Here is a 13,731-nt window from a genome sequence, read left to right as displayed (position 1 = left end):
CTGTAATATTACTTATATATTTTTAACATTTTTATTGGAAAGTGAAAGTTAATTTTGGCTGTGCTGGGTTTTCATTGCTGCGTGCAGTCTTTCCCTAGTTGCAGAGTGTTGGGGCTGCTCTTTGTTTTAGGCTTTTCATTGTGGTGGCTTCTCTTGTTGGAGAGTCTGGTCTTTAGAGTGTGGGCTTCAGTAGTTGTGGCACACGGGCATGTCACTTTGAAGCATGAGGGATCTTCCTGGTCCAGGGAACAAACCTGTGTCCCCTGCATTGGAAGGCAGATTCTTAACCACTGGGCTACTGGGGAAATCCTTCCTTATTATACTTTTAATGTTGGTACAGTCTCTAGTGATACCCTCTTTTTCATTCTTGATATTGGTTAAGTTGTTTTTCTCTGTTTTTTTTTTAAATCACTCGTACTAGAACCCTATCAATTCTACTGAAGTTTTCAAAGAACCACCTCTTGGGTTGTGACATTTTTAAAAAATTGATTTTCTGATTTCAGTGTCATTGACTTCTCTTCTTCATTATTTCCTTTCCTATGCTTACTTTTGCTTTATTTTCCTCTTTTTGGTTATTATGAATAACACTACTCTGTTATGAACATTCATATGCTCATTTTTGCTTCAGTTCAGGTCAGTCACTCAGTCATGTCCAACTTTTTGCGACCCCATGGACTGTAGCTTGCCAGGTCTCCCTGTCCATCACCAACTCCCAGAGCTTGCTCAAACTCCTGTCCATTTAATCGGTGATGCTATCCAACCATCTCATCCTCTGTTGTCCCCTTCTCGTTCTGCCTTCAATCTTTCCCAGCATCAGGGTCTTTCCCAATGAGTCAGTTCTTCCCATCAGGTGGCCAAAGTATTGGAGTTTCAGCTTCAGCATCAGTCCTTCCAATTAATATTCAGGACTGATTTCCTTTATGATAGATTGGTTTGATCTCCTTGTTGTCCAAGGGAGTCTCAATAGTCTTCTCCAACACCACAGTGCAAAAGTATCAATTCTTCTGCACTCAGTTTTCTTTATAGTTCAACTCTGGCATCCATACATGACTACTGGAAAACCCATAGCTTTGACTAGATGGACATTTATTGGCAAGTAATGTCTCTGCTTTTTAATATACCATCTAGTATGGTCATAACTTTTCTTCAAAGGAGTAAATGTCTTTTAATTTCATGGCTGCAGTCACCATCTGCAGTGATTTGGAGCCCCCCCAAGAGTCTCTCACTGTTTCCGTTGTTTCCCTGTCTATTTGCCATGAAGTGATGGGACTGGATGCCGTAATTTTAGTTTTCTGAATGTTGTGTTTTAAGCCAACTTTTTCACTCTCCTCTTTCACTGTCATCCAGAGGCTCTTTGGTTCTTTGCTTTCTGCCATAAGTGTCGTGTCATCTGCGCATCTGAGATTATTGATATTTCTCCCGGCATTCTTGACTCTGGCTTGTGCTTTGTCCAGTCTGGAATTTTGCATGATGTACTCTGCATGTAAGTTAAGTAAGCAGGATTTTTTTTTTTTTTTTTGCTTAGACATGATTTAAAGTTATTTAGGGTATGTTTCTAGGAGTGGAATTGCAGTATCTTTTGACAGTTTTATGTTTAACTGCTTGAATATTCACCAAACTGTTTTCCACACTGGTTGCCTCATTTTACATTCCTATCAGCAAATTTTCTTTTGGACCTAGTCCAGCAATCTTACTCTCTTATGTAGTCGGTAGTTCATTTATATACAATGCAATTGGTGATGTACTTGGGTTAATATCTGCCATCTTATTATTCGATTCCAATTTCTTCCAAACTCTTTTTCTTTTTCGCTCTCCTGTTTTGACTTCTTTTGTATTATTGTGTTTCTCTCTCTGATTACCTAATTAGTTGTGCATTCTTTTATTGCTTACCCCAGAAATTATGATATTCTTATAAAAATAATAACTTTGATCACTCTCCCATTAGTGTTCCTCTGACCCCATCTTTATCATTTTAGTATTACACATAATTATTTTGTATTTTATATGTCTTTTAAGGCATTTTTTTACAGAGAATATTCATTTCTATTTTCCCACATATTCATCTCTTCCGTGACTTTTAATTCCTTTTGAATTTTCATCTTAGGTTACTTTTATCTTTTAGTGTAGGTTTGGGCCAGTAATTTTTCTGTTTTTGCCTATCTGAAAATTTCTACTTTGCCTTCACTTATTAAAGGGTATTTCTGCTGACCATAATATTATGGTGAGCAGTTGTTTTCTCTTAGCTGTTTGAATAAGCCATTCTGTTGTTTTCTAGCATTCCAAAGTCCAACAGTACTTGTTCTGTTGAAGGTAAGGTATCTTTTTCACCTGCCACTGGTTGCTTTTACGATATTTTTCTTTGGTTTTCCACAGTTTAAATGTGATATGCTTAGGTGTATTTTTTGTATGTATTCTTCTGGAAATTTGCATAACTTTTTTAATCTATAGAAAAGTGAAAGGGAAGGCACTCAGTCGTGTCCGACTCTTTGCAACCCCATGGATTGTAGCCTTCCCGGCTCCTCTGTCCATGGGATTTTCCAGGCAAGAGTACTGGAGTGGGTTGCCAAATCTATGGGTTGTCTTTAATCAGTTTTGACAAATTCTTGACCATCATCTTGTTATATATTGCCTCTGTTCATTCTTTCTTTCCTCTTTTGAGGTTCAGTTATGTATATCCTAAACATTTTCATGTGTTTTACAAATCTATTATGTTTGTTTGTTTTTTTTCCTGTATCTTTCAGTAGGTTTTGGTCTGTGTGCTTCTGATTTGGATATTTTCTATTGCCTTGTTTTCCATTTTGCCATTTCTTTCTTCTCGCATATCTAATGAGGTCTTAACGTCATCATTTATGTATTTCAATTAGAGAATTTCCATTTGGTCCTTCTTATGATTGATTCCAATTTTCTGGAATCCTTCATCTTTTATTTTCTCAAACCTATTTCTCATGTACCGTCTTGGAAGTGAGCTGAGTTGAGGCTGGGTTTCAGTTTTGATCGGTCTCTGCCTCCTTGTCATTCGCCCCCACTACTGATGTGTGGTCACTCAGGGGAGGGGCTTCCAGCTGCAAGTGAGTTATGCTCATTTCCCCTAGCTGGACTTGAGCCTCTAATTTATGTTTCCTCATACTGATAACACTTTCAAAATCTCCACTCTGCTTTTCAGAGGCTTTGTGCTTAGCTTCCTAAACTCCTGCTCTATGCATCTCCAGAATTTTCAAATATCTTGAAGGGAAAATTAGCTCTGTGTCAGGCCCAAAACTAAGAACTTCCCTGTTCACCCATATGTCACTTTTGTTTTGAATTTTGTCTGTAGTCTTTTTTTTTCTCCTCCTAATTTTTATTTTATATTGGAGCATCATCGACTAACAGTGTTGTATTAGTTTCAGGGGGTATAGCAAGGTGATTCAGTTATATATATACATGTACTGTCTATGGTCTTGCACGACAACCAGAGTTCTGCTGGTTTCTTGTTTCTCTAGCATCAGCCTGGGCAAAACTTGCTTCTCAGTCTCTTGCCTTACACCCAGGTTCAGCAGATACCTCCTTGGAGAAGTGGCCGCACTTATCAGGCCACCTCTGCATTCTTCCCTGCTCTCTGATTCCTGGTCTGTCTAGTTATTTTCCTTCAGTAGTTCTCTAGTAGCCTTCAAGAGATACTTTAAAGCTTTTCCTATATGTTGAAGTTGTTCTTGATGGGAACATTGATTTAATTTAAAGTTATTAATTTAAAATTATTTCTTCATACTTGGAAGTGCTGGTTGCATATAGTTTGTTATATGTTATTACATATAAATATATGTTATAATTATTGTATATAGTGTATATATATAATATATGTAGTTATTTTATATATTTATATATATATTATATATAGTAATAGAGATAATAAATGATAAAGTGATTGTTACATATAGTTATGTATCAGTTATCACATCTTTTATAATAACTTCTTTTAACACCACTTTCTCTAAGTGACTCTTGGTTTTGTGACTGCGTTGTGTATAGAAGGCTTCTGGGAATTGTTCTATATCAATGTAGAAATAGATTGATTGAGTCTTACTGGAAAGGCCTTGTGGTGAGATATATTAGTTAAAAGTTAGCAATGGCTCTGAAACTGGTTATATAAACATGTGAAAAAAAATATTTGGTAGTCAAAAGCCCAGAAGTACATTTCTCGGGATAATTGATCCCTTCCCGTGGTTATGCAGACACAGAGAAATCATAATCACAAAAAACTAGTTGATCTGATCATATGGACCACAGCCCTGTCTAACTCAATGAAGCTAAGCCATGCCGTGAGGGGCCACCCAAGATGGACGGGTCATGGTGGAGAGGTCTGACAGAATGTGGTCCACTGGAGGAGGGAATGGCAAACCACTTCAGTATACTTGCCTTGAGAACCCCATGAACAGTATCAAAAGGCAAAATGATAGGATACTGAATGAGGAATTCCCTACATCGGTAGTTGCCCAGTATGCTACTGGAGATCAGTGGAGAAATAACTCCAGAAAGAATGAAGGGATGGAGCCAAAACGAAACAAATACCCAGTTGTGGATGTGACTGATGCTAGAAGTAAGGTCCAAGGTCCGATGCTGTAAAAAGCAATATTGCGTAGAAACCTGGAATGTTAGGTCCATGAATCAAGGCAAATTGGAAGTGGTCAAACAGGAGATGGCAAGATTGAACGTCTACATTCTAGGAATCAGTGAACTAAAATGGACTGGAATGGGTGAATTTAACTCAGATGACCATTATATCTACTACTGTGGGCAGGAATCCCTTAGAAGAAATGGAGTAGCCACCATGGTCAACAAAAGAGTCCGAAATGCAGTACTTGGATGCAATCTTAAAAACGACAGAATGATTTCTGTCAGTTTCCAAGTCAAACAATTCAATATTAGAGTAATCCAAGTCTATACCCCAACCAGTAACGCTGAAGAAGCCGAAGTTGAACGGTTCTATGAAGACCTACAAGACCTTTTAAAACCAAAACCCAAAAAAGATGTCCTTTTCATTATAGGGGACTGGAACGCAAAAGTAGGAAGTCAAGAAACACCAGGAGTAACAGGCAAATTTGGCCTTGGAGCACGAAATGAAGCAGGGCAAAGTCTAACAGAGTTTTGCCAAGAGAACGCACTGGTCATAGCAAACACCCTCTTCCAACAACACAGGAGAAAAGTCTACACATGGACATCACCAGATGGTCAACACCAAAATCAGATTGATAATATTCTTTGCAGCCAAGATGGAAAAGCTCTATACAGTTAGCAAAAACAAGACCAGGAGATGACTGTGGTTCAGATCAGTTCAGTCCAGTGCAGTTCAGTTCAGTTCAGTCACTCAGTCTTGTCCGACTCTCCGCGACCCCATGAATCACAGCACTCCAGGCCTCCCTGTCCATCACCAACTCCCGGAGTTCACTCAAACTCATCTCAACAGAGTCGGTGATGCCATCCAGCCATCTCATTCTCCGTCGTCCCCTTCACCTCCTGCCCCCAACATTTCCCAGCATCAAAGTATTTTCCAGTGAGTCAACTCGTCGCATGAGGTGGCCAAAGTATTGCAGTTTCAGCTTTAGCATAAGTCCTTCCAATGAACACCCAGGATTGATCTCCTTTAGAATGGACTGGTTGGATCTCCTTGCAGTCCAAGGGACTCTCAAGAGTCTTCTCCAGCACCACAGTTCAAAAGCATGAATTCTTCAGTGATCAGCTTTTTTCACAGTCCAAATCTCACATTCATACATGACCACGGGAAAAACCATAGCCTTGACTAGACGGACCTTGGTTGGCAAAGTAATGTCTCTGCTTTTTAGTACACTATCAAGGTTGGTCATAACTCTCCTTCCAAGGAGTAAGAGTCTTTTAATTTCATGAATGCAATCAGCATCTGCAGTGATTTTGGAGCCCAAAACAATAAAGTCTGACACTGTTTCCACTGTTTTTCCATCTATTTCCCATGAAGTGATGGGACCAGATGCCATGATCTTTGTTTTCTGAATATTGAGCTTCAAGCCAACCTTTTCACTCTCCTCTTTCACTTTCATCAAGAGGCTTTTGAGTTCTTCTTCACTTTTTGCCATAAGGGTAATGTCATCTGCATATCTGAGGTTACTGATATTTCTCCCAGAAATCTTGATTCCAGCCTGTGCTTCTTCCAGCCCAGAGTTCCTCATGATGTACTCTGCATATAAGTTAAATGAGCAAGGTGACAATGTACACCCTCGACGTACTCCTTTTCCTATTTGGAACCAGTCTGTTGTTCCATGTCCAGTTCTGACTGTTGCTTCCTGACCTGCATACAGGTTTCTCAAGAGGCAGCTCAGGAGGTCTGGTATTCCCATCTCTTTCAGAATTTTCCACAGATAATTGTAATCCACACAGTCAAAGGCTTTAGCATAGTCAAGGAAGCAGAAATAGATGTTTTTCTGGAAATTTCTTGCTTTCTCCATGAACCAGCGGATGTTGGCAATTTGATCTCTGGTGCCTCTGCCTTTTCTAAAACCTGCTTTAACATCTGGGAGTTCACGGTTCACATATTGCTGAAGCCTGTCTTGGAGAATTTTGAGCATGACTTTGCTAGCGTTTGAGATGACTGCAATTGTGCTGTAGTTTGAGCATTCTTTGGCATTGCCTTTCTTTGGGATTAGAATGAAGACTGACCTTTTCCAGTCCTGTGGCCACTGCTGAGTTTTCCAAATTTGCTGCCATATTGAGTGTGACACTTTCACAGCATCATCTTTTAAGACTTGAAATAGCTCAACTGGAATTCCACCACCTCCACTAGCTCAGATCATGAACTCCTTATTGCCAATTTCAGACGTAAATTGAAGAAAGTAGGGAAAACCACTAGACCATTCAAATATGACCTAAATCAAATCCCTTATGATTATACAGTGGAAGTTAGAAATAGATTTAAGGGTCTAGATCTGATACATAGAGTGCCTGATGAACTCTGGACGGAGGTTCGTGACATTGTACACAAGACAGGGACCAAGACCATCCCCATGGAAAAGAAATGCAAAAAAGCAAAATGGCTGTCTGAGGAGGCCTTACAAATATCTGTGAAAAGAAGAGAAGAGAAAAGCAAAGGAGAAAAGGAAAGATATAAGCATCTGAATGCAGAGTTCCAAAGAATAGCAAAGAGAGATATGAAAGCCTTCCTCAGCTATCAATGGAAAGAAATCTAGGAAAACAACAGAATAGGAAAAACAAGAGATATTTTCAAGATAATTAGAGATATCAAGGGAACATTTCATGCAAAGATGGGCTCAATAAAGGACAGAAATATTATGGGCCTAACAGAAGCAGGAGATATTAAGAAGAGGTGGCAAGAATACACTGAAGAACTGTACAAAAAAAAGATCTTCACGATGAAGATAATCACGATGGCGTGACCACTCACCTGGAACCAGACATCTTGGAATTTGAAGTCAAGTGGGCCTTAGAGAGCATTACGACAAACAAAGCTAGTGGAGGTGATGGAATTACAATTGAGCTATTTCAAATCCTGAAAGACGATGCTTTGAAAGTGCTGCACTCAATATGCCAGCAAATTTGGAAAATCCAGCAGTGGCCATAGGACTGGAAAAGGTCAGTCTTCATTCCAATCCCAAAGAAAAGGAATGCAAAAGAACGCTCAAACTACTGCACAATTGCACTCATCTCACACGCTAGCAAAGTCATGCTCAAAATTCTACAAACTAGGCTTCAGCAATATGTGAATCGTGAACTTCCAGATGTTCAAGCAGGTATTAGAAAAGGCAGAGTCACCAGAGATTAAATTGCCAACATCTGTTGGATCATGGAGAAAGCAAGAGAGTTCCAGAAAAATATCTATTTCTGCTTCATTGACTATGCCAAAGCCTTTGACTGTGTGGATCACAATAAACTGTATATATGCAGAGTACATCATGAGGAACGCTGGGCTGGAAGAAGCACAAGCTGGAATCAAGATTGTCGGAGAAATATCAATAACCTCAGATATGCAGATGACACCACCCTATGGCAGAAAGTGAAGAGGAACTCAAAAGCCTCTTGATGAAAGTGAAAGAGGAGAGTGAAAAGGTTGGCTTGAAGCTCAACATTCAGAAAACAAAGATCATGGCATCTGGTCCCATCACTTCATGGGAAATAGATGGGGAAACAGTGGAAACAGTTGCAGACTTTAATTTTTTGGGCTCCAAAATCACTGCAGATGCTGATTGCATTCATGAAATTAAAAGACGCTTACTCCTTGGAAGGAAAGTTATGACCAACCTTGATAGTATATTAAAAAGCAGAGACATTACTTTGCCAACCAAGGTCCGTCTAGTCAAGGCTATGGTTTTTCCCGTGGTCATGTATGAATATGAGAGTTGGACTGTGAAGAAAGCTGATCACCGAAGAACTGATGCTTTTGAACTGTGGTGTTGGAGAAGACTCTTGAGAGTCCCTTCGACTGCAAGGAGATCCAACCAGTCCACCCTAAAGGAGATCAGTCCTGGGTGTTCATTGGAAGAACTGATGCTAAAGCTGAAACTGCAATACTTTGGCCACCTCATGCGACGAGTTGACTCACTGGAAAAGACTCTGATGCTGGGAGGGATTGGGGGTAGTAGGAGATGGGGATGACAGAGAATGAGATGGCTGGATGGCATCACCGTCTCGATGGACATGAGTTTGAGTGAACTCCGGGAGTTGGTGATGGACAGGGAGGCCTGGTGTGCTGTGGTTTATGGGGTAGCAAAGAGTCGGACACGACTGAGCGACTGAACTGAACTGAAAAGAACTGTGGTTATGATGATAATTTTAGTATCGTTTTATTTGGGGGGCCACTATGTTTTCTTTTTGTTTCCCGGTTTTAGCTTTGTTTACATCATGATATTTCTGAGTTCAAAGAACTATAGTGTATGTTTTTAAATTTTTCTTTTAATGTAAAAAGAACAGGAAAATATGAGACCAAAGTGATATCTCTTCCTTTTCCTGCGTCCTCAAAATGTGTACCGCTGTGTATAATGACTGCTATTCCTCTCCTACCCTCTCCTTTCATTTTTTTTTCCTATTGATAATATTAGTCCACAAAAATACCGAAATTGAAGTACGTAAGGAAAACAAAATTGAAATCTCTTGTAATCCCATTACGAAGCAGTAATCAGGTTTCTGAGCATTTGACATGTATCTTTTGTGGGTTTTTCTATGTAAAATGGACTGTATTGTTGTCATTCTCAGCCAGGCCTTTTCATTAATATTGCCTGTAATAATTAAAATATCTGTATAGGTTCTGCAATACCCCTCATACTTAACAAAATCAGAATCTCTAGGGATAGGGTGTAGAGGGTTTTATTGAAAAAAACAAAACTTCCCTTCAGAAAATTTTAATTGCCTTCAGAAATCTTCTACAACAGAAAAAACAAGAATATTGCCATACTATATGTGAAGAAAACTTTGACTTGTATACAATTATCCAGCTAATGATTTAGTTTGAGGTTTTTCCTGTCCATTCCCCACTGGGCTGAATTTGGACTGCTCTCGGGATTTCTGCCATCTCTCTGTGCACTCTGCTCCTGCACACTTCCCTGCCTCAGGCTCTGTCAGCGGGCTCACAGTGAGTGCTCAAAGCTCATGGAGCTGCTTGGTGTTCCTTGGCCTGAAGAAATAGAATACAGTAGGTACAAAAATGATAGATTTTTCATGGACCATGGCTTCTTTTGCAGCATATTTAAAATTATTTGTCTTCTAGTTCATCCGTTTTTAAGAACTTTTGAAGTGTGTATATTACTTATAATTTTGAACAGAAGTTTCATGCCTCAGAGCTGTTCATTTAATTAGGAGTTTGGAATGAAATGAAAAAGGTGAAAAAAGAAAAACATTTCTATGAAGAAAACTTTAAAATAATTAAGGAAAACATAATCAAGATATTGATTATTGATATCTTTCCCTTACAGTTTTTTTTCCTTTTCTTTTTTTTCTGGTTGCAAAAGTAATGCCATTTATAATAGATTAGAAGATATAGAGAATATAATCATTTCTTGCCTCATTATTAAATATTTTTAATGATATAATGGGACTTGAATATCTTTTATGATTTTGGTGTTAATGACTTTATTAGATCTGTCATTTCTGTTTTTCTTTCTTTCTTTTTTTTTAAATTTTGTCTTTTGACTATGCAATATGTGGGATCTTAGTTCCCTGATCAGAGATAGAACCCATGGCCTCTGCACTGGAAGCACGGAGTCAACCACTGGACTGCCAGGAAAGACCCTTGGTTCTGTTTTACTGTCATGTATTAACATACCCAGAACCAGAAAATGTCAGATACTTTTCAAATCACTTCCAATATTGCAAGCATTCCCTAAAGGTTTGAGGATATTTACCTGACAGTCTTATAGATTTGTATAAGAGAAGATAATTGTTAGTAATAACGTGTATGGTAGTAATATTGCATTTTTTATACTATAATGTTGTGCCTTTTTGTGTTCTTAAATGTTTCAAGGATAAAGCATAGACTGCCTAGCTTTGTCCAATAATATTTTGCAGTATTTGCTTCAGACTTTTTTTTTTTGGCCACACCCAAGATCCCACATGGCTTGCAGGATGTTAGTTCCCCCAACTAAGGATGGATCCTGGGGTCCAAACAGTGAGAATACCAAGTCCTAACCATTGGACCAGCAGGGAATGCCCCAGATTTCTTCAAGAAGGGGAACACATGTACACCCGGGGCGGATTCATGTCAATGTATGGCAAAGCCAACCAATATATTATTGTAAAGCAATTAGCCTCCAATAATATATATATATATATTAATTAATTAATTAAAATCTTGAAAAAAAAAGAAATAAAACAGTACAGGTAGAGTTGAAGATTCCTTCATTAGTATCCATCTTGATTTCATTTCCTTCTTTTCTCCCCAGAGATGAGATAATCATTGTGTTGAATTTGTTGTTAATTCTTCGTATGTTTGTTTTTATACTCTTACTATACATTACAAGCATATCCATAAGCAACATTATATACTTTTTTACATTTCATATATATATAATGTTATATATGTATCTGTGTTTATATCTGTATCTGTTGTTTATTTTTGTTAGTCTGGTTCTTTCCTCATAATTGCTGTGTAATGGCCAATTTTGTTAATATTACTCTCTGTAGTTGTTTCGTCATCTTCTATTGATGGTCATTTAAGTTATTTCCAAGGGTTTGTTATTATGGGCAGTGCTGCACAGAACACTTTTTTTTTCTCTTTCATGTTTAAAATTAATTTTATTTATCATCTGTCAATAGCCCTTGGAGATAGGTAAAAAGCCCACGCTGTTACTGTCATTTCATAGATGGAGAAACTTAAAACATGTATTAGTTACTTGTAGTCAGTTCACTGTCAATTTGCTTTCTTTCATTTGTCTACTCTATTTTTCACCTATTTGACATACGCTCTTGTCTAGACCCATCAAACCATTCATCCACTGTCTCCCCAAAACCTTATAATATTTATAGTTCCTCTTTTAGAAATCTAAATATATCGGTATTTATAACAATAGTTATGAATTACCTCGGCAGGAATCCTATTTTGTGTTTTGTGTCTAGCTCCTATTGTTTAGTGGTCTTTTTATTTTAATAGATTATGTACAGTTATAGAAATGTCATTGTGATCTCTGTTTTGATGGTGTTAAATCTGTTTTACGTCCTCACTATTTTGCCTGGAGTTGCCTAACTCTGAATTCCTCCTTAAATTCTGACAAACTGATCTTCCATAATAACCTTTCATCTTTCACATCTCTCATACCCTTGTTCATACTGTAGCTGCTCTTCAGTTTCATGGATACCCCAGAGTTTTGGGGTTTTCCCCCACCTTTCCTAATAGCGCCCTTCCTGATTGCATTTCTTTTCTTAGTTAGGTTAAACTTTGTTGTCTGTCACATAAAATAGTACTTTTGCTAAAAATTTCAACTTATTCCATCTACTGTGCTTGTTCAGATCTCTAGCTGGACCAATTCAACTAATTTCTTACAAATTAATTATGCTGCATATTTAATTATTTAAACCATAGCAACTCCTTTTTTTTTTTTTACTACAGTCCCAATTCTATCATTGTTTTATTATACTTGCTTTATCACATCTGTCCATCCCTCTACTGATCTACTAATCTACATTATTCTTTGAGTGTATTTCAAAATAAATTAGAGACAACAGTTATTGTCCTCACAAATATTTTATCAGGTCTTTCACCAAACATTTGTCTATAGTTGTTGTGCTTTTTTTTCTATTTAAAACTTTACAAGAAAACGCACAAATCTAAAGATAGCACCTGAGTTTTGATGAAAACCTGCAGCTTAGAAAGCCAAATCCTTCGAAGGGTGTAGAACTGGATCATTACCATTGCCTCACGCTCTCATGCTCCTTGCTAGTCAGCCCATGTCTGTGCCATCCTCTGGAAGCAACTGCTGTTTTGCATCCTTCCTAGACGACTACTGTGTGTATTCTAGAGCTTTGTACAAATGAAGTCATACGTTGTATAGCTGTTATTTTGCTTGAGTTAAGATTGCTCTTCTCTGCTCTATTTTCAAGACTCACTAATGGTTTTGTGTACATTAATAGTTCTTTCCTTTTTCTTGTTTTCCACTGTATAAATTACTGTATTTTGCTTATCCATTCTCCTGTTGATGGACATTTTAAACCATAGCCGCTCTATTTGTTCTTTGTCTTCAGTCAGTTTCCAGTGTGGTTAACGGGAAAGTTTCTATTCATTCTCCTCAGCACTTATGCCAAATCTATGTCACTCACTTCAAACCTATATTTCATTTCACCGTCATTCCGTATGTGACCCTTACTCCCCTCAACCTCAGTCTGTCCTTTCCTGAAAATCACTTCAGCATTTTGTGCAAACTATTGTGGTCTGCTACATCTCAGTCCAGTCCTTCTCAGTTTCCTTTCTTGCATCTTCTTCTTCCTGGTGCTTCTTAGCAATCTGTTTCTGTTCTTTTTGATTCTACATGCTTCCTCTGGATAATTTCATCTCACTGGTTTTAACTGTTCCTCACACGCTGATGCCTCCTAAATCCAAATCTATAGCCTTGTCATCTTTCTGGTAAGTTCCAAATTTGCCTAACAAGCAGCGATTGGATATCCTAACCTGAATTTGTCTCAAGTACCTCAACTTCAGCTTGTCTAAAATTGATTTTACTCCTTGCCATTTTTTTTTAATTCCTATAAGGCATATTCCTCCTTCATTGACCCAAGCTCCCACATCCAGTCAGCTGTAGATTCTGTTGCTTTTATTTAACTAATTTCACAGCTGTCTCATTCTCACTGCCTTATCTGCTTTTAGTTATGGCTCATCAGATATCTCTGCTCTCAATTTTGTAAGGCTCAAATGTCTTCCATACTCCTTCTAGTCATCTTTCTAATTAACTTGTATGTGGGGTGAGCACTCAGTCATGTAGAGCTCCTTGAGACCACGTGGACTATATATATAGCCCACCAGACTCCTCTGTGCATACTGCCAGTACAGGCAAATAGTGATTCAAAAATCCTGTATGAGGGACTGATATGAAGTCTTTAATAATTTTGATTGCTTCATATGTCATGCTGCTGTATCTTGTATTGTGTTTACAAGTTTGTGCCTTCTTTTGCACTCAAGTATAGAGTGTTTTTTAGGGGTTTTTCCCTTAAAGCCCTGGCTTACTGCAGTGTTCTAATAAATGCCTCTGTGCAATACGTTTCTGTAATTTGGCTTTATAATCCAAGCCTTGT

General features: G+C 38.1%; 1 pseudogene; it reads left to right on the top strand.

Annotated features, from left to right (window-relative positions):
• The first annotated feature begins 9,588 nt into the window (after positions 1-9,588).
• LOC129557401 (frizzled-3-like) overlaps positions 9,589-13,731 on the top strand; it is a 929,688-nt pseudogene continuing 925,545 nt past the window's right edge.

Source organism: Moschus berezovskii, chromosome 26 (genome assembly GCF_049115385.1).
Source record: "Moschus berezovskii isolate FMDL1 chromosome 26, NW_MosBer_1.0, whole genome shotgun sequence".
Lineage (NCBI taxonomy): Eukaryota > Metazoa > Chordata > Mammalia > Artiodactyla > Moschidae > Moschus > Moschus berezovskii.
This window is presented reverse-complemented; position numbering and strand designations above follow the sequence as displayed.